Source organism: Triticum dicoccoides, chromosome 7B, assembly GCF_002162155.2.
Source record: "Triticum dicoccoides isolate Atlit2015 ecotype Zavitan chromosome 7B, WEW_v2.0, whole genome shotgun sequence".
NCBI lineage: Eukaryota > Viridiplantae > Streptophyta > Magnoliopsida > Poales > Poaceae > Triticum > Triticum dicoccoides.
Window position 1 is genome coordinate 622,312,206 of NC_041393.1, and position 20,710 is coordinate 622,332,915.

Consider the following 20,710-nt stretch of genomic DNA (forward strand, 5'->3'; position numbering starts at 1 on the left):
TTTCGATCTGCTCCAGTTGGCCAAGCGAGTTGGCCCGCAGGGCGAAGCCGCCGAATACGAAGATCTGTCCGGGGAGGAAGGTCTCACCCTGGACTGCGTCTTTGATGATGATCGAAGAAGCCATCGAGCCTATCGGTGACGGCACAGAGGAACTCTCAATGAAAGCACCAATGTCGGTGTCAAAACCGGCGGATCTCGGGTAGGGGGTCACGAACTGTGCGTCTAGACGGATGGTAACAGGAGACAAGGGACACGATGTTTTACCCAGGTTCGGGCCCTCTTGATGGAGGTAAAACCCTATGTCCTGCTTGATTAATATTGATGATGTGTGTTACAAGAGTAGATCTACCACGAGATCAGGGAGGCTAAACCCTAAAAGCTAGCCTATGGTATGATTGTTGTTCGTCCTACGGACTAAAGCCTTCCGGTTTATATAGACACCAGAGAGGGCTAGGGTTACACAGAGTCGGTTACAATGGTAGGAGATCTACATATCCGTATCGCCAAGCTTGCCTTCCACGCCAAGGAAAGTCCCATCCGGACACGGGACGAAGTCTTCAATCTTGTATCTTCATAGTCTTGGAGTCTGGCCGATGATGATAGTTCGGCTATCCGGACACCCCCTAGTCCGGAACTCCCTCACCCCTGGCAAACTGAACGTAGCAAAGTGTACGTGTGCAATATTAAATAAACATTTAAGGGAAAATATGAAGATAGTAATAAAAAGTTGACGTTGTATACTATTTCCCGTTGTTATTTGGATAATACGTCAAGGCGTATGTGTACAATTAATGCGTGAAGCAGAAACAAATAGGACTATTTTACATGTCCCATCCAAAGGTAGGCTGCATGCGGGTATGTAAACAGGTATAACAATCATTAACAAAGACCACCTGGGTATTCCCTTGTGTGCAAAGCCTCTTGCCTCCTTGGTGTTCCCTCCTGTGATGAGTCCGATAGTCCGGTTCTCTGAAGGGGCTGCCCGAAAGTAGGGTCCTGAAAGAAAGAAAGAAAAAGGGTATGCAGGTGTCAGGACCCCGATCCTAAGTCACACAGATCTAGCATGTAACACATCATATCACTTTGCAGCCTCACGCACGGTATGCCCACGGGTGCCACCTTACCTGGCCTGGGACCGTTTGCGCCTTTTGGCTCACGTATATGATAATGCCGCTAGCATCCATATGACAAAGAACCCGGGCTGACATGGCTAGTCGTGAACCCAAAGTGGCACTAACTTACAGGGACAGGCATACATGACCCAACAACGAACGTGTCGGTCATCAGTGAGTGAATCCAGGCTGTAGCACTGGGCTAGCAGGACTCCGGTGAACCGGGCTGTAGCGGGCTAACAGGACTCCGGAATTCATCACGTGACATTTCCCCGAGGGGACAGACACAGGAACGAAGAAGGACACATGCCGGCCAGCCTAAGTGTTCCGGAGCAGTAGCAAGCTACCATGGCTCAGTGGAAACACAAGGAGACATTTCCCGGTAAGAGAGGCTACTAAGGATAAACAACTAGATAGTCGGATCCCACACATACCAAGCAACACAGTAACATACACACAATATGCTCGATATGTGCAAATACAACATGGCATCACAACATGACTCTACAACTCAAACATTTTATTCAATAGGCTCCGAGGAGCGAGATATTACAATCATGGGTCTCATGACCCAACATTCGGAGCAAACAAGTCAAGCACAAGCGGAAGCATAACATGTCTGAGTACAGACATCTACAGAAGAAAAAGGCTGAGAGGCCTGACTGTCTATCAGATCCTGCCAAGGGCACAAGATCGTACCTGAGGTAACAAGCTAAACGTTGATGTCCATGCGGTACTACTAGCGAGACTGGAGTCTCTCTGCAAAAATATAAATTAAGCAACATGAGTACAAATGTACCCAGCAAGACTTACATCAGATCTAACTACATATGCATCATTATCAACAAAGGGGTGGTGGGGTTTAACTGCAGCAAGCCAGCTTTGACTCGGTGGCTATCCTGAACTACGACTGCAAGTAACTCTTTTGGGGTGGCGCACACGAGTCCACATATTCACCATATCAATACACCACTATGGATCCGCTCCCATCTCCCTACGAGAACGCCATCCATAGCACTCACGCTTATCTTGCGTATTTTAGAGTATCCACTTTCACTTGTCTATGAACTATACATGCAACCCAGAAGTCCTTTACCGCGGACACGGCTATTCGAATAGATAATGTTAACCCTGCAGGGGTGTACTTCTTCACACACGCTCTCACCACTTACCGCCATTTACACGACATGTACTCGGCAACCTTCAAGTGGAAGCCCAGCGAGGGTGTTGGCCACGACCTGACTAACCACACAAGTCTCTCGTCCAGGTTTATCGCCTATTCGGGTTCCATCCGCAAGGAGATCCGGCCGGGGTATCGCTCACGACCCCAAACGATGTGTGCAGGGTTCCCAAGTCCACCATCCGGGTGCCACTGGGTACACCAGGACACTGTGCCTAGTCTGTCCCAAGCCCACCTGTACCGGGTGCCACTTGGTAGACTACTAACACTACCTACAAACACCAGAAACTAGTTGCAACTCCTGGACAGAGATCATGTTGATTAATAAGTCGAGAGGGGTCGAGTTACCGGAACCCAATGTGTGGTAGTAACTGGTCATGGATCACAAACACAGAACTCAGTTCCTGAGGAGGGCTGCAATGAGACAGCCCACCATGTACTCCTACATGGCCTCTCGCCGCTACCTTTACCAAATCGTGTTCACACACTTAGCTCTCAACAGTAGGACATGTTCACACACCTCTGATTCATCCCCGATGAATCAGACCTGACACAACTCTAATCAATAGCAGGCATGACAAACAAGCATGAATGAGTAGGCACATCAGGGCTCAAACAACTCCTACTCATGCTAGTGGGTTTCATCTATTTACTGTGGCAATGACAGGTCATGCAGAGGATAAAGGGGTTCAGCTACCACAGCAAGTAACAGATGAATCGTTGTTGTCCTAATGCAGTAAAAGAGAGCAGGAGCGAGAGAGTGGGATTGTATCGGAATGAACAAGGGGGTTTTCCTTGCCTGGCACTTCTGAAGATAGTATAGCTCTTCATCGGTGTCATTGATCACATCGTCGGAACCACGTCTATCGAGAGGGGACAAACACCGACAAACAAAGAAGAAACACAATCAATGCAATGCAACAAGATGATGCATGAATGTGACATGGCAATATGCTGTGGTTTGAGCTAATGCAACTAGCAACAAAGTTAAATGAAGTTGGTTTGAACCCTAAGTTCAAATTCAAACTCCATATGTGGATATTAAAATGCCATTTATATGATTTGTGCTAATCAGCAGCTATAAGTTGTTCTAACATGCATGAAAATAGTACTGATGGATACATTGGATTTTTCTGATCATTTTTCATATATAAATTATTTCATTCTGAGTTACGGTTAAATTTATATGAATTTTTGAAGTTTGGGCATTTTCTGGAATTTCCTAAAAAGAATAAATCCAGAAAATGATTATTGCGTCAGCATTGCATCACTATGACGTCAGCAGTCAACGAGGCCGGTCCAGGTCAATCCTGGCCAGTGGGTCCCACGTGTCAGTGTCATTAGTTTAACTAACTAAATTAATATTAGATTAACTCCTAATCTAGGTTTGACCAGGGGCGGGGCCCACATGGTCAAATGGGTCAAACCCACCGGTGACATGACGCCGGCGAGGCCCGAGATGGCGGCGCGGTCCGGAAACGCAGCACAGGCCACGGTTCGGGGTGCGGATGGCACCGTTGAAACCCTGGGCCTCGCCCGCGTCGGCTGGTGCTAGAGGGGTCGCCGGAGACGACTTAAATCGACGCGGTGCCCGCTTCCGCGGCGGCCGGAGTTCGGGCGCCGACCGACTCGACGCTATGGTGCACTACGGGAGGAACTGGTGGGTGCTGCGTGCTCCTGGGGAAGTACTGAACACGGGGACACGCTCAGGTGCGAGCAATGGCGTCAGTAGCCGCGGTGGCGCCATGGCCGGCGGTAGTGAGGTCTCGGGCTTGACGGAAGCGATAGCCTGAGGGGGCAAACGAGCACGGGGAGAGAGGGGTTCGGCGTAGTGGCTCACTGCGGTTGTAGGGGCGTCGAAGTTGGCTCGAGGAAGCACGGACGGCGCCATGGCGATGCCGGCGATCTCACCGACCGGAGGGAGAAGAAGGCGATGCAGACGGCGATGCAGGGCGGCCGTGCTCACGTGACTCATCGAGGAGGAAGAGGGCGTCTTGGCGGAGCTTCTTGACGTGTCGGCGGGGCATGGGGTGGCCGGTGGCCGCGGCAGCAGCAAGCGGCGGCGACGGGCTCCGCTCGGGTGTGTGTGGGAGAGAGAGCAGAGGAGGGGAGAGGCACGGAAGAGAGTGAAAGCGGTCCAGGGGGGTGCGTGGCATCCTCAGGGCGTCGGGGAGACAGGCAGAGAGGCAGGAGGTGGCCTGGGTGTGTGCCTGAGCGCTCCGGCCTCGCGCCTGCGTCCTACTGTCCGAGGAGGAAGACGACAGGGATGGCTGCGGTGGTGGGCTGGGCTGCTACAGTAGAAGGCCAGGTAAGTGGGCTGCCAGGTGAGCGCCAGGTAGTCCTTCTCTCTCTCTCTCTTATTTTCTGTTTTCTATTTTTCTACAGATGTTTGGCTTTATTAAAAATACCAGAACCTATTCAAAAATCATGTAACTGCTTGAGAGCACTGTTTGGAATATTTCCAATAGCCATCATTTCAGTTCATGATTATTTGGACATTTAAAATAATTTATAGCATTTAAATGTCCAAGTACAAATACTGTATGATTTAATTCAATAACCCATAGTGTCCTAGAAAAGTGTGCACCATTTTTGGCAGAGGTTCTGGACCAAAACAAAAATGATGAACATTTATGAAGGGCATTTCAGGTACATTGAAAATATTTTTAGGTTGAACCTATTTGAATTCCATTTGGTGCTAGGGTTTTGGACATCCCCATTTCAAATTCATTTGAAAAGTTAAACATGATGCACACATGAAGGGCTAGCCTACTACATACCAGGACCAGGGATGTGACAACTCGCCCCCACTAAACAAGAATCTCGTCCCGAGATTCAAGCATAGGGTAGCATGAAGGGGAAACGCAACTAACGCAATCTTCACGACCCAGGTTGCACTTCAAATGAACATTGATTCAATAACCATCTTTGACTCGAAGTCTTCCTCTGAGAACTCCAACTAACATGACAAGAAGAGGAAAGGAAAACTCTAGAAGAATTGATCTTCTCGAAGATCAAACAACTTAGGATCAACTCATGGAATGAGACATAGCAACATCACTCGAGTTGAGACATGAAACACGCATCTAGAGGGATGGAGTGGAACAAAGGACGAGGGTTCGCTAGGTAGGCATCAATTCCAGACTTAAAAGGTTGGTGAATGGTTATCAACGTAGCGAGGAGTTGGATTGCCATGATAACATAACGAGACATTTTGGAGGAGGTGACTCGTGGAAATATCCCCTTAAGTGGCAAAAAGAATTACCTTTCATTCAAAGATCACTGAAACTCTTTATACCAGTCTAAGGCAATTCTCGAGCAATCGTTTGGAGGGGTTGGGTAGAATGGTATACTCGGACCAGAATGGATGATGTGGATTACCTTGTTGAAAACAACACAAGGGATGATTTTAGTAACTGGGGAGAAGCTCAACAGTAGAGAGTGAGTCCACTGTTGAAAAGGTTATAGCATAACCGAGGAAACTGAGAGCACTATGCAATTAATGCCGACAACAAAACCTAGAGCTTGCCCGTGCTCTCAAGAACTTGAGCATTTCCATATTCATCAAGGTTTTACCAACATCCGTGTCAAGGATCCTAGCAACACAACATACTACCATGAAGAATAGTGATGGATGATGCAGATGCAAAGGAAGATAACACTTTCTCAGATTTCACCGTAGCGAGACCAAGGGGACAAAATCTGGAAGATCGACCAAGAGACATTTAGCACTCCGCTTCTAATGTCCTCCTTGACGTGCTAGCGTATCCCATTCATTGAAATGGTTTGGTAACTAGAACATCAGGTAGAAGGTCGGACTTCGGGAACACCAAAAATCCATAAGGCACAACTAGGGAGTAAATCCTACGAAGTCCTTAGGGGGAGGTGGCCAACTTCCTCAATCAAGATACTACAATAATAGGTCTTCTAGCTGGGTGTGTTGGCCACGACATCCACTTTACCGGTTATCGAGAGACCAATATTATAGTTCTTGGGAAATGTCCCAACCATCATATCTGCCTGAGATTCAGATCTGGTTGGTGTCAGAATATTCCAGACTCATCAAGTCCAGAAAGAAAATTAAAGTTTGCAACACAAATCGACGAGATGGCGTTGCGAGATTCTCAGGAAATAAACTACGATAGCAAGCTCCAAAAGGTGAGCCGGTTCTGCTACACACATGTGAACACGCTGTCCGAGACAAGCATGATCACATAGTAGTCTTACAATAAAAATACTACCGAGTTCAGGTGGGGAAGCATCTTCGAGGATAACAAAATCTTGTACAAATCCGTCTGGTACCTTCAAGACTAGCACGAAGAACTTATTATCCTTGAACAAATCAATCAGTGGCTTGGTGTGCTAGGAAACACATATGGAATGGAGGCGGCCAACCTATCAAACTATAGAGTACTTCGCATATAGGCGTGACTAACTTGGGATGATTCCAAAGGAAGCAAAACTAACTTTCTCGAACTCATGGCGGCAACTTACACCAAATGCACGTGAATCAGAGGAAGTCACTTCTTTCATCCGGACATATGCTCCATGAACGGATCATGAAGTTAATGCTTATAAAAGTTTCTAATACTAGCTGGATGTTCAGCACAATCACAGAGAAGATAAAAATGTTGCTGATGGGCTCAACAACAATTCATCCAGGTTTCCATGAAGATGGAATCCCATAATTGAGTGAACAAGTGATAGCATTAGTCAGACCCAAGAGATATAATGGTGTATGCTCGAAGAAACAACCACGAGTAAGACAACATTACGAATATAGTTGGTTCTGATTTGATTTGAGGATAGCCCATACTCGAATCAAAGATTGGATAAGATGATAGGTCCATTAACTAATCACTAGGGTCAATCAATGAAAATACCATCTTTCTTCAACACACATACAAGATATCCCTAAAATGAACTAAGTCGGACAAGCTTTATCTTCCAACTCTCCAAGTTGTTGTTTAGCTTAACCAACTAGCTCAGGGGTATCCTGCACAGATTCTTGGAGAAGGTTGGTTTACAGGGATACACCAACTTGATCACGAGCTCAACATAGCGGTCAGGTGACGACCTGGTGATACTTCCGAGAGGATATACGGGAAATCATGAAGCACCGATATGTTACTAAGCTCGAGAACAATCTTTCCTTTCAGGGAAGACAATATGATCAAAAAAACGAGGGATTGGCATAATCCTAACTCATTGATCGAAGGGTGCACCGAAAATAAGGACTAGGTAGAACGATCAGTCTTAGAATGATGATTCAAGAACCAACAAGTTAAGAATGAAATTATTGTCCTTTAACTACCAAGCAACGGAGTTGCTAGGAGTATAGATTTCACACATCACGGTTCACTTGTCGGCATTCCGGTTGCAACAACACGGGAACCGAGAAATGAATAGTGATGGCGAGAAGTATCACTACGTCAAGAATTCACAAGAGCTAGCGCAATTCTCATGACAGTCTTAATATAAAGATAGTAATACTCCAAGGTAGAACAGAACAAATAGCTGGATTAGCATTTTGATCTGCGGAGTACAACTACTTTGACCCAATCCTGGATATGGATGAGGTTCTGGAGTTTGTTTCTCCTAGTCATTCCAGAATAGAATGGCCTGATGGACCACAAGAGTAATAGGCATCGATAAACGAATGCACGCATACCCCTGACTATCAATTGATAGACGAGGGTCGGAAGACAACTAAAATGGGACAACTCAAAAGAACATATGATTTTCTGAGCTGTGGATGCATAGATTAGCATGTCGAACGAATTCAACATATTTCTTCTGGATAACCCATGCAAAAAGGTTGAACTGGCAGAGTCACAATATAGAATGAAGAACTCATCGAGAGCACTCCAGTTGTGATCTTTTGGTTCAAAAGAACTTCTGCCATAATCAGTTCATGGTATTTGGAAGAAGGAAATACCACGAACCTCGAGGACTATCGCAAGGGTTACTAATATCCTAAAGGAACTAGCAAACACTATGAACATGAAGTAGGTGGGGTGAATCTCGGTTTCGAAACCCAAGGAGTAGAATACCTAGTACTAGGTGGCATCACGGGATGCTTTCGAGAATAATGGCCAGAATCATCACACTGGGACACATAACATGGCTAGATTACTAGGTGATCCCCTAAGATACCTAGGGTCATAATAATAATTCCAATATAAATGTCGAGGCAATGAAGTACCTCAACACACTAGTTAGTGTGGTTGATCTGGCACAAAGGAACTTCAGAAGGGTAGGAAGGAATTTGCAAATGCATCAGATTATTTAGAAACCTGGGATGACTCAGACAGCATAACGACTGTAAATGCTCAAAAAGAGATTCTGAGACATCACGCAAAAATGGTGGCATAACCACTCAGAAGCACAATAACAAGGTTTCGAGATCAACAATTAACATACGGAAGTAGTAGGAACTTAACTGAGGCTCGAAACCAACAATCCTATAAGTCTACAGATTAGTAACACGTGATCCTGATAGAAAGATGAGAAGCCTAGTTTCTTAACCCCGTAGGAAGGTAAGATGACTCAGATCAGAAGGGCATGAGGTAAATGAGTAAAAAGAGCCTTACATTCCATCCCACAATCAATTCCCTTATATAACTAAAGAATTTCTAGACTTGACTTCAACCAGTTTGGCTTGGTAAACCTACAGGCAGTCAAGCTCTGATACCAAAGCTGTCAGGACCCCGATCCTAAGTCAGATAGATCTAGCATGTAACAAATCATATCACTTTGCGGCCTCACGCACGGTATTCCCACGGGTGCCACCTTACCTGGCCCGGGACCGTTTGTGCCTTTTGGCTCACTTATATGATAGTGCCGCTAGCATCCATATGACAAAGAACCCGGGCTGACATGGCTAGTCGTGAACCCAAAGTGGCACTAACTTACAGGGACAAGCATACATGACCCAACAACGAACGTATCGGTCATCAGCGAGTGAATCCAGGCTGTAGCACTGGGCTAGCAGGACTCCGGTGAACCAGGCTGTAGCGGGCTATCAGGACTCCGGAATTCATCGCGTGACATTTCCCCGAGGGGACAGACACAGGAATGAAGAAGGACACATGCCGGCCAGCCTAAGTGCTCCGGAGCAGTAGCAAGCTACCATGGCTCTGTGGAAACACAAGGAGACATTTCCTGGTAAGAGAGGCTACTAAGGATAAACAACTAGATAGTCAGATCCCACACATACCAAGCAACACAGTAACATACACACAATATGCTCGATATGTGCAAATACAACATGGCATCACAACATGACTCTACAGCTCAAACATTTTATTCAATAGGCTCCGAGGAGCGAGATATTACAATCATGGGTCTCATGACCCAACATTCAGAGCAAACAAGTCAAGCACAAGGGGAAGCTTAACATGTATGAGTACAGACATCTACAGAAGGAAAAGGCTGAGAAGCCTGACTGTCTATCAGATCCTGCCGAGGGCACAAGATCGTAGCTGAGGTAACAAGCTAAACGTTGAAGTCCATGCGGTACTACTAGCGAGACTGGAGTCTCTCTGCAAAAACATAAATTAAGCAACATGAGTACAAATGTACCCAGCAAGACTTACATCAGATCTAACTACATATGCATCATTATTAACAAAGGGGTTGTGGGGTTTAACTGCAGCAAGCCAGCTTTGACTCGGTGGCTATCCTGAACTACGACTGCAAGTAACTCTTTTGGGGTGGCGCACACGAGTCCACATATTCACCATATCAATACACCACTATGGATCCGCTCCCGTCTCCCTACGAGAACGCCATCCATAGCACTCACGCTTATCTTGCGTATTTTAGAGTATCCACTTTCACTTGTCTATGAACTGTACAGGCAACCCAGAAGTCCTTTACCACGGACACGGCTATTCGAATAGATAATGTTAACCCTGCAGGGGTGTACTTCTTCACACACGCTCTCACCACTTACCGCCGTTTACACGACATGTACTCGGCAACTTTCAAGCGGAAGCCCAGCGAGGGTGTCGGCCACGACCTGACTAACCACACAAGTCTCTCGTCCAGGTTTATCGCCTATTCGGGTTCCATCCGCAAGGAGATCCGGCCGGGGTGTCGCTCACGGCCCCAAACGATGTGTGCAGGGTTCCCAAGTCCACCATTCGGGTGCCACTTGGTACACCGGGCCACTGTGCCTAGTCTGCCCCAAGCCCACCTGTACCGGGTGCCATTTGGTAGACTACTAACACTACCTACAAACACCAGAAACTAGTTGCAAATCCTGGACAGAGATCATGTTGATTAATAAGTCGAGAGGGGTCGAGTTACCGGAACCCAATGTGTGGTAGTAACTGGTCATGGATCACAAACACAGAACTCAGTTCCTGAGGATGGCTACAATGAGACAACCCACCATGTAATCCTACATGGCCTCTCACCGCTACCTTTACCAAATCGTGTTCACACACTTGGCTCTCAACAGTAGGACATGTTCACACACCTCTAATTCATCCCCGATGAATCAGACCTGACACAACTCTAAGCAATAGCAGGCATGACAAACAAGCATGAATGAGTAGGCACATCAGGGCTCAAACAACTCCTACTCATGCTAGTGGGTTTCATCTATTTACTGTGGCAATGACAGGTCATGCAGAGGATAAAGGGGTTCAGCTACCGCAGCAAGTAACAGATGAATCGTTGTTGTCCTAATGCAGTAAAAGAGAGCAGGAGCGAGAGAGTGGGATTGTATCGGAATGAACAAGGGGGTTTTGCTTGCCTGGCACTTCTGAAGATAGTATAGCTCTTCATCGGTGTCATTGATCACATCGTCGGAACCACGTCTATCGAGAGGGGACAAACACCGACAAACAAAGAAGAAACTCAATCAATGCAATGCAACAATATGATGCATGAATGTGACATGGCAATATGCTGTGGTTTGAGCTAATGCAACTAGCAACAAAGTTAAATGAAGTTGGTTTGAACCCTAAGTTCAAATTCAAACTCCATATGTGGATATTAAAATGCCATTTATATGATTTTTGCTAATCAGCAGCTATAAGTTGTTCTAACATGCATGAAAATAGTACTGATGGATAGATTGGATTTTTCTGATCATTTTTCATATATAAATTATTTCATTCTGAGTTACGGTTAAATTTATATGAATTTTTGAAGTTTGGGCATTTTCTGGAATTTCCTAAAAAGAATAAATCCAGAAAATGATTATTGCGTCAGCATTGCGTCACTATGACGTCAGCAGTCAACGAGGCCGGTCCAGGTCAAACCTGGCCAGTGGGTCCCGCGTGTCAGTGTCATTAGTTTAACTAACTAAATTAATATTAGATTAACTCCTAATCTAGGTTTGACCAGGGGCGGGGCCCACATGGTCAAATGGGTCAAACCCACCGGCGACATGACGCCGGCGATGCCCGAGATGGCGGCACGGTCCGGAAACGCAGCACAGGCCACGGTTCGGGGTGCGGATGGCACCATTGAAACCCTGGGCCTCGCCCGCGTCGGCTGGTGCTAGAGGGGTCGCCGGAGACGACCTAAATCGACGGCGGTGTCCGCTTCCGCAGCGGCCGGAGTTCGGGCGCCGACCGATTCGATGCTATGGTGCACTACGGGAGGAACTGGTGGGTGCTGCGTGCTCCTGGGGAAGTACTGAACACGGGGACACGCTCAGGTGCGAGCAATGGCGTCAGTAGCCGCGGTGGCGCCATGGCCCGCGGTAGTGAGGTCTCGGACTTGACGGAAGCGATAGCCTGTTGGGGCAAACGAGCACGGGGAGAGAGGGGTTCGGCGTAGTGGCTCACTGCGGTTGTAGGGGCATCGAAGTGGGCTCGAGGAAGCACGGACGGCGCCATGGCGATGCCGGCGATCTCAGCGACCGGAGGGAGAAGAAGGCGATGTAGACGGCGATGCAGGGCGGCCGAGCTCACGTGACACATCGAGGAGGAAGAGGGCGTCTTGGCGGAGCTTCTTGGCGTGTCGGCGGGGCATGGGGTGGCCGGTGGCCGTGGCAGCAGCAAGCGGCGGCGACGGGCTCCGCTCGGGCGTGTGTGGGAGAGAGAGCAGAGCAGGGGAGAGGCACGGAAGAGAGTGAAAGCGGTCCAGGGGGGTGCGTGGCATCCTCAGGGCGTCGGGGAGACAGGCAGAGAGGCAGGAGGTGGCCTGGGCGTGTGCCTGAGCGCTCCGGCCTCGCGCCTGCATCCTACTGTCCGAGGAGGAAGACGACAGGGATGGCTGCGGTGGTGGGCTGGGCTGCTACAGTAGAAGGCCAGGTAAGTGGGCTGCCAGGTGAGCGCCAGGTAGTCCTTCTCTCTCTCTCTCTTTTATTTTCTGTTTTCTATTTTTCTGCAGATGTTTGGACTTATTAAAAATACCAGAACCTATTCAAAAATCATGTAACTGCTTGAGAGCACTGTTTGGAATATTTCCAATAGCCATCATTTCAGTTCATGATTATTTGGACATTTAAAATAATTTATAGCATTTAAATGTCCAAGTACAAATAATGTATGATTTAATTCAATAACCCATATTGTCCTAGAAAAGTGTGCACCATTTTTGGCAGAGGTTCTGGACCAAAACAAAAATGATGAACATTTATGAAGGGCATTTCAGGTACATTGAAAATATTTTTAGGTTGAACCTATTTGAATTCCATTTGGTGCGAGGGTTTTGGACATCCCCATTTCGAATTCATTTGAAAAGTTAAACATGATGCACACATGAAGGGCTAGCCTGCTGCATACCAGGACCAGGGATGTGACAGCAGGCCTCGTGGTGGCTGAACCGCACTGTAGGCTGCATCGTCTTCTCGCCTCCACCTATGCCCATGGTATTTTGAGTGCGTAGTTATGTACGCGTGGCACAAATGCCGCCTGAATGGGGCTGGGGCGGAGGCCGAATTGCTAATCAAGCTCTTGGCGTGCCTGACGATCCTGTTGTAGGGTGCTCCAGACTCTCTTGACGGTGTTCGGGGTTGTTATTGCCGAGTTGGCTGTCTGTCGAAGAAGGCTGCTTTGTACTTCTGCCTCGAGGGCTGCAGTATGCTCTTCCATACGGAGGGAGTAGTCTGTGTTTCCATTGACTGTTATAACCCCACGAGGTCCTGGCATCTTGAGCTTAAGGTATGCATAGTGAGGTACCACATTGAATCGAGCGAACGCGTTCGTCCAAGTAGTGTGTGATAGCCACTACGGAAAGGGACGATATCGAAGATTAACTCCTCGCTTCGAAAGTTATCCGGAGATCCGAAGACCACTTCCAGTGTTATTGAGCCCGTACATCGGCCCTCTACCCCTGGAATTACACCTTTAAAGGTGGTTTTGGTGGGTTTGATCCGTGAGGGATCGATGCCCATTTTGTGCACTTTGTCCCGATAAAGCAAGTTCAGGGTGCTGCCACCGTCCATAAGGACTCGCGTGAGGTGGAATCCGTTGATGATTGGATCAAGGACCAATGCGGCCGAGCCACCTTGACGGATGCTGGTAGGATGGTCCCTACGATCGAAGGTGATCGAACAGGATGACCATGGGTTGAACTTTGGGGCGACTGGCTCCATCGCATAGTTGTCCCTCAGTGCACGCTTTTGTTCCCGTTTGGCAATGTGGGTGGCATAGATCATGTTTACCATTTTCAACTGCGGGGGGAATTTCTTTTGTCCCCCAGTTTTCACCTGTGCAGCCCCTTGTCCTTGTTTTTGGCATTCAACTTGCCGACCTTTTTGAACACCCAGCAATCTCTGTTAGTGTGATTGGCTGGTTTGTCGGGGGTGACGTGAATCTGGCACGAGCGGTCGAGTATGCGGTCCAGACTGGACGATCCCGGATTGTTTCTTCTAAACGGCTTTTTCTACTGACCGTATTTTGAGTTGCTGAATCCGGCATTGATTGTCATATCTTCGGCATTGTCACCATTATACCGACGCTTATGTCTATTGCGCCATGGCTTTCCGTTACTGTCGCGGACATCTGAAGTTCCGGAGTTTCTTGGCGTGGTGCTACTGCGAGCCAGCCAGCTGTCCTCGCCCACACAAAAGCGGGTCATGAGTGTCGTGAGGGCTGCCATGGACTTTGATTTTTATTGGCCGAGGTGTCGGGCGAGCCACTCATTGCAGATATTATGCTTAAAGGCCGCCAGGGCCTCGGCGTCCGGACAATTGACAATTTGGTTCTTTTTAGTTAGGAACCGAGTCCAGAATTTCCTGGCTGACTCTCCGGGCTGTTGGGTAATGTGACTTAAGTCATCAGCATCCGGTGGTCGCATGTATGTGCCTTGGAAGTTGTCGAGGAATGCGTCCTCAAGATTTTCCCAACTGTCGATGGAGTTTGTCGGCAGGCTATTCAGCCAATGTCTAGCTGGTCCTTTGAGTTTAAGTGGAAGATACTTGATGGCGTGTAGGTCATCACCGCGGGCCATGTGAATGTGGAGAAGAAAGTCTTAGATCCACACTGCGGGGTCTGTTGTGCCATCGTATGACTCGATGTTTACGGGTTTAAACCCTTCTGGGAATTCGTGATCCATTACTTCATCAGTGAAGCAAAGGGGGTGTGCGGCGCCTCTATACCGGGCTATGTCTCTACGCAGTGCGACTATGTCTGGCCGGTTAGGTTCAGCCTGGACGGACTTGTTGTTAGTGTATCCGACATGACAGTCATCGTCAAGTGTTGGGGCGCGCCCCCGTGATCCGTAGATCAATCTTGGCTGTCCTGCTTTGTTTTCCAGTAGATTTCACAGGTCCTGCTTATTGCCCCGGACCGTAGTAAACTGGCGTGGGGGTGCGGGCTGGTATTCGGTCTGATACGCTGTTTTATCCCGGCCACGAGGTGGCCGGTCAGCCTCGTCTTGTGCTGGTAGTGAAGGCTCTATGGCCTCCTCCTCTAGTTGAGGTAGCAACTTGTGATTTGGGTAACCTTTGGTGGGGCGCTCGAGTCCGTATTCCTCGGCTGCCAGGACCTCGGTCCATCTGTCTGTGAGCAGATCTTGATCAGCTTGGAGCTGCTGCTTCTTTCTCAGGCTTCTTGCAGTGGCTATAAGCCAGCGCTTAAAGCACTCCTGCTCTATGGGATCCTCTGGTACGCCGAATTTATCGTCGCCGAGGCTCACCTCGTCTTCGAAGGGAGGCATATAGTTGTCGTCCTCCAAGTATCCGTCCATCGCCCGTTCATCCGGGCTGACCTGCCCGTGTTCCTGTTCGGCCTGCTCGAAGGTAGGTTGATCAGGATTGTATTACTCTTCGGCACCATCTGGATTGTTTTCTTCTCCTTTGCCGGTATTGCTGTGGCAGGGCTTAGAGCAGGGCCGATGACGCCCATGCTTTGATTTCTTCCCTGAGGGGTTATCTTCTGTTGCCTCATCGCCATTGTTTTCTTTGGTGGTGTCCACCATATATATATCATATGAAGAAGTGGCAGTCCAGCGCCCTGTGGGCGGTGCTTCCTGTTCTTCTCCTGCATCGTTGTCTACACCATCGATGTCTTCGGAGTCGAAGTCAAGCACGTCGGTCTAATCACCGACCGTGGCTATGAAGTCGGTGGTGGGTGGGTAACGAATTTCTTCGTCGCCTGCTTCCCACTCGAGCCAGACATAGTTCGGCCAGGAATCTCCTGACAGAGAGAGGGACCTTAATGAATTTAGCACATCACCAAAGGGGGGTGCTGAAAGATATCCACGGCGGTGAACTCCATTGCTGGAGCCCAATCGGACTCGATGGGCCCGGGTGCGCGCGGTTCGGAACCCACGTCCGGACACAAGTCCGGGGGTTCGGTGACACTGATTCCCTTAATGGCAGAATCTGTGTTCGGCTCTACCGCCGAAGAGTATGCGGCTTCCATGGCGGGGTCCATCCACCCGTCCTTGGACGACACGATCTGCCCCAGATTTAGGTCTGGAGCAGCTACAGGGGAGATATCCTGAATACTATTCGACAACACATTTAAGTCGTGCTCGTCGTGACTGTTCGGCGCTCCTGATGCGGGCCCGAATCCGTCGAAGATCAAGTCTCCGCGGATATCGGCTGTGTAGTTCAAGTTTCCGAACCTGACCTGATGGCCAGGGGCGTAGTTGTCGATCTGCTCCAGATGGCCCAGCGAATTGGCCCGTAGTGCGAAGCCGCCAAACATGAAGATCTGTCCGGGGAGAAAAGTCTCACCCTGGACTGCGTTGTTGTTGAAGATTGAAGGAGCCATCGAGCCTTACAGCGATGACACAGAGGAACTCTCAATGAAAGCACCAATGTCGGTGTCAAAACCGGTGGATCTCGGGTAGGGGGTCCCGACCTATGCATCTATGGCTAATGGTAACAGGAGGCTGGGGACATGATGTTTACCCTGGTTCGGGCCATCTCGATGGAGGTAATACCCTATTTCCTGCTTGATTGATCTCGATGATATGAGTATTACAAGAGTTGATCTACCACGAGATCGTAGAGGCTCAACCCTAGAAGCTAGCCTATGATTATGATCATTGTCGTCCTACGGATTAAACCCTCTGGTTTATATAGACACCGGAGGGGGCTAGGGTTACATAGAGTCGGTTACAGAGAAGGAGATCGATCATCCGAATCACCAAGCTTGCCTTCCATGCAAAGAAGAGTCCCATCCGGACACGGGACAAAGTCTTCAATCTTGTATCTTCATAATCCAACAGTCCGACCAAAGTATATAGTCTGGCTGTCCGGATACCCCCTTATCTAGGACTCCCTCAGTGTCTTCTAAAAAAAGTAGGGCAGCAGCTTGTTCTTGTTGGCTGACTCAGGATTGGTGTGAGGGAAAACTCCAACTAGCATGTTGAGCCCCTCATCAGGAACCTAAAGCAAATCCATGAAGTCCTTACACTTAGCACTCAGTTGCTTCCCATTGGTCATCTAGGTCATGGTCTGTGCCTCATCAAAATGGAAATGGACCGAAGCGAAGAACCGAGCTACAATTTCAGGGTCAAAATCCATCTGAAAGGTGAGCATGTGCACAATGCCAAACTGCTCCACCAGGTGCAAAACCTCACCAAAATAGTCATGGTGCTTCTCCTGCCACATGTGAGTCATGTCAATCCAGTGCACGTCCACGTAGATGTTCTACTTGGCCTTGATCACATCCAGATAGATAAGGTTCTACTGCTTGGTCCAGAACAGATCATTCCCTCTGAAGTTGGCACGGGGATTCACATAGGGGTTGATCTTCCTTCGAACAATGAACTCAGCCAAAGGTATCTCATCCATGCCCATGGTGGGCTCCTTGAGCTTGGTGGCGGTGTGCTTGGTTCTGCGTTGGGAGGGATTGGAGCCCTCTGGAGCTTCATCTTGGTTGCGCAGGCGCTTGGAGCCTGGGTCACGGCTGGGATTCGACCAACGGACATTGGAACAAGAACCACCACCTGAGACACACAACACAAAAACACGCAAAAGAAACAAGAAGGATCAATGCAAAGACCAGGGACAAATCCAAAGAAACAAGCGAGAACAAGAGTAGGGATGACAAAACAGCAGAATTTGCACATCTAAGGTAGTATCGGACCGGCGTACGGATGTAAAAAATTATATCCGCTCTGGCCGCGGTAGTACCGTGCCGGGGTGGCACGGTACTACCGCGCCTGGAGTGGAAGTAATTTTTTACTTCCACGCCCTGAGCGGTAGTACCACTCCAAGGGAGCGGTAGTACCGCGCGAGGCAGATCGCGCGTGAGGATGCAGTAGTACTGCTCGAGAGGAGAGGTACTACCGCATAGATTCGAATGCGCGGATCTGGATCAGGAACAAGCGAGACTAGATCGGTACTACCGTTGATCAAACTAAACTGATGTGTCATACCAAATAGCATGCTTGCTGCACTACCACTCGCCTACAATTCCCTCTTGCACAGATCTAGCCAAAAATCACATGAACAAGACAAGCATCTCCCCAAGACCTAGAAGCACACGAACAGAACAAAAAAAAGATAAGGACTTGGGGAAATACCGAGGTCCATGGTAGGAGGACGAGGTGGGGAACAATCCCACTCGTCGGAATGCAAGGAGAGCGGCCGGAGATGGAGATACGGCGAGGGCCGTCGACACCGTTCTTGGGAAGGACATAGAGATACGGGGTGGGTAAAAGGGATGAATGGGTATGGGGGAGTTGTAACTCCCCCAGCCCCGCTCTTAACCCCCACCCGCTCGCGACAGCGCGGTAGTACCGCGGGTCATCGTGGTTCTACCGCCCGGGCGGAAGTACTGCTCGCTGGGCGGTAGTACCGCTCTTCAAGCGGCAGTAAAAAATTACTACCGTGATGGAAGCGGTAGTACCGTGCGCCTAGGATGCAAATGTGCATGCACAGAGCAAACCACTCATGCAGTAGTACCATGGCTAGCCATGGTAGTACCGTACCCCCGAGAGAGTGCAAGTTTTGCAAACAAAGAGAGAGACGGCCTTTCCAAAGCAACCTTTAAGACACCGAACACTCCAAGAGGCAAGCACAAAAGACAACACACACACGGCTCAAGAGAAGGCACCAGACAACGAGGGCCAAAACACGAAACACAACTCTCAGGAAGAGAGGGCGGTGGCCTTAGCCACCTATGTATGAGTCAATTGGTATGGCACCATGAAGAATTATCCTTGGGCCCATGACCAAAACTCGTCTTTGAAGCACAAGTACCATAAAAATGGCTATTGTGAAAGAGTTGATCAATTTATGCATAATGGGGGGGAGGGAGAGTTCATTGAGAGAACAACACTCCCCCTATGTCCATGCCTACACCTAAACAAGATATCACGTTGAGTATGGTGAGGTGTGCACGGGTTCAAGCTACATTGCTCGTTTCAATGATATTTAGCTCATGCCTTAACACGCGAAATCTTGCTTCATCCAAGGGCTTCGTGAAACTATCTGCAAGGTTATCAAGAGTGTTGACATATTTGAGTGTGATCTCCCCTCGCCTAATGTGATCTCGGATCAAGTGATATCGAATCTCAATATGCTTCGCCTTGAAGTGTTGCACCGGGTTGAGAGAGACCTTGATGGCACTTTCATTGTCACACCAAAGAGGCACTTCATCACAAGTGACGCCGTAATCCTTAAAAGTTTGCCTCATCCAAAGAAGATGAGCACAACAACTACCGGCAGCCACATACTCCGCCTCGGTGGACGAGAGAGACACACAACTCTGCTTCTTCGAAGACCGACTTACCAAAGAGCAACCAAGAAATTGGCACCCTCCGGAGGTGGATTTCCTATCCACTTTGTCTACATCCCAATCCGAGTCTGAATAGCCCTCAAGATTAAAGTTTGCTTCTCTTGGGGACCATAAGCCAAAGATTGGGGTATGTGCCAAATATCGAAAGATTCGCTTGACCGCCACAAGGTGACTTTCCTTAGGTGCGGCTTGAAACCCTACACAAATTCCCACACTCAACATGATATCTGGTCTAGATGCATGATACGTCTCCGTCGTATCTATAATTTTTGATTGTTCCATGCCAATATTATACAAATTTCATATGCTTTTGGCAAGTTTTTATATTATTTTTGGGACTAACATATTGATCCAGTGCCAAGTTCCAGTTCCTTTTTGTTGTATGTTTTATGTTTCACAGAAAACTCGTATCAAACGGAGTCCAAACGGAATAAAAATGGACGGAGAATAATTTTGGAATATTTATGATTTTTGGGAAGAAGAATCAACACGAGACGATGCTCGAGGGGCCCACAAGGGAGGGGGCGCGCCCCAGGGGGGTGGGTGCGCCCCTGACCCTCGTGGACACCCCATAAGGCGGTTGCTGCTCTTCTTTTGCTGCAAGAAAACTAATATCTGGAAACAAACCGTGTCGAAGGTTTCAATCCAATCGGAGTGACGGATCTCCGGGAACATAAGAAACGGTGAAAGGGCAGAATCGGGGAACACAGAAACAGAGAGACACAGAGAGATAGATCCAATCTCAGAGGGGCTCTTGCCCCACCCACGCCATGGAGACCATGGACGAGAGGGGAAAGCCTTCTCCCATCTAGGGAGGAGGTCAAGGAAGAATAACAATAAGGGGGGCTCTCTCCCCCTCGCTTCTAGTGGCGCCTGAACGCCGTCGGGCCATCATCATCACCGCAATCTACACCAACACCTCTGTCATCTTCACCAACATCGTCATCACCTTCCCCCATCTATATTCAGTGGTCCACTCTCCCGCAACCCGCTGTACCCTCTACTTGAACATGGTGATTTATGCTTCATATTATTATCCAATGATGTGTTGCCATCATATGATGTCTGAGTAAATTTTCGTTGTCCTATCGGTAATTGATGAATTGCTATGATTGGTTTAATTTGCTTGTGGTTATGTTGCCGTCCTTTGGTGCCCATCATATGAGCGCGCGCGTGATCATACCATAGGGTTAGTTGTATGTTGATAGAACTATGTATTGGAGGGCAAGAGGGACAGAACCTTCAACCCAGCA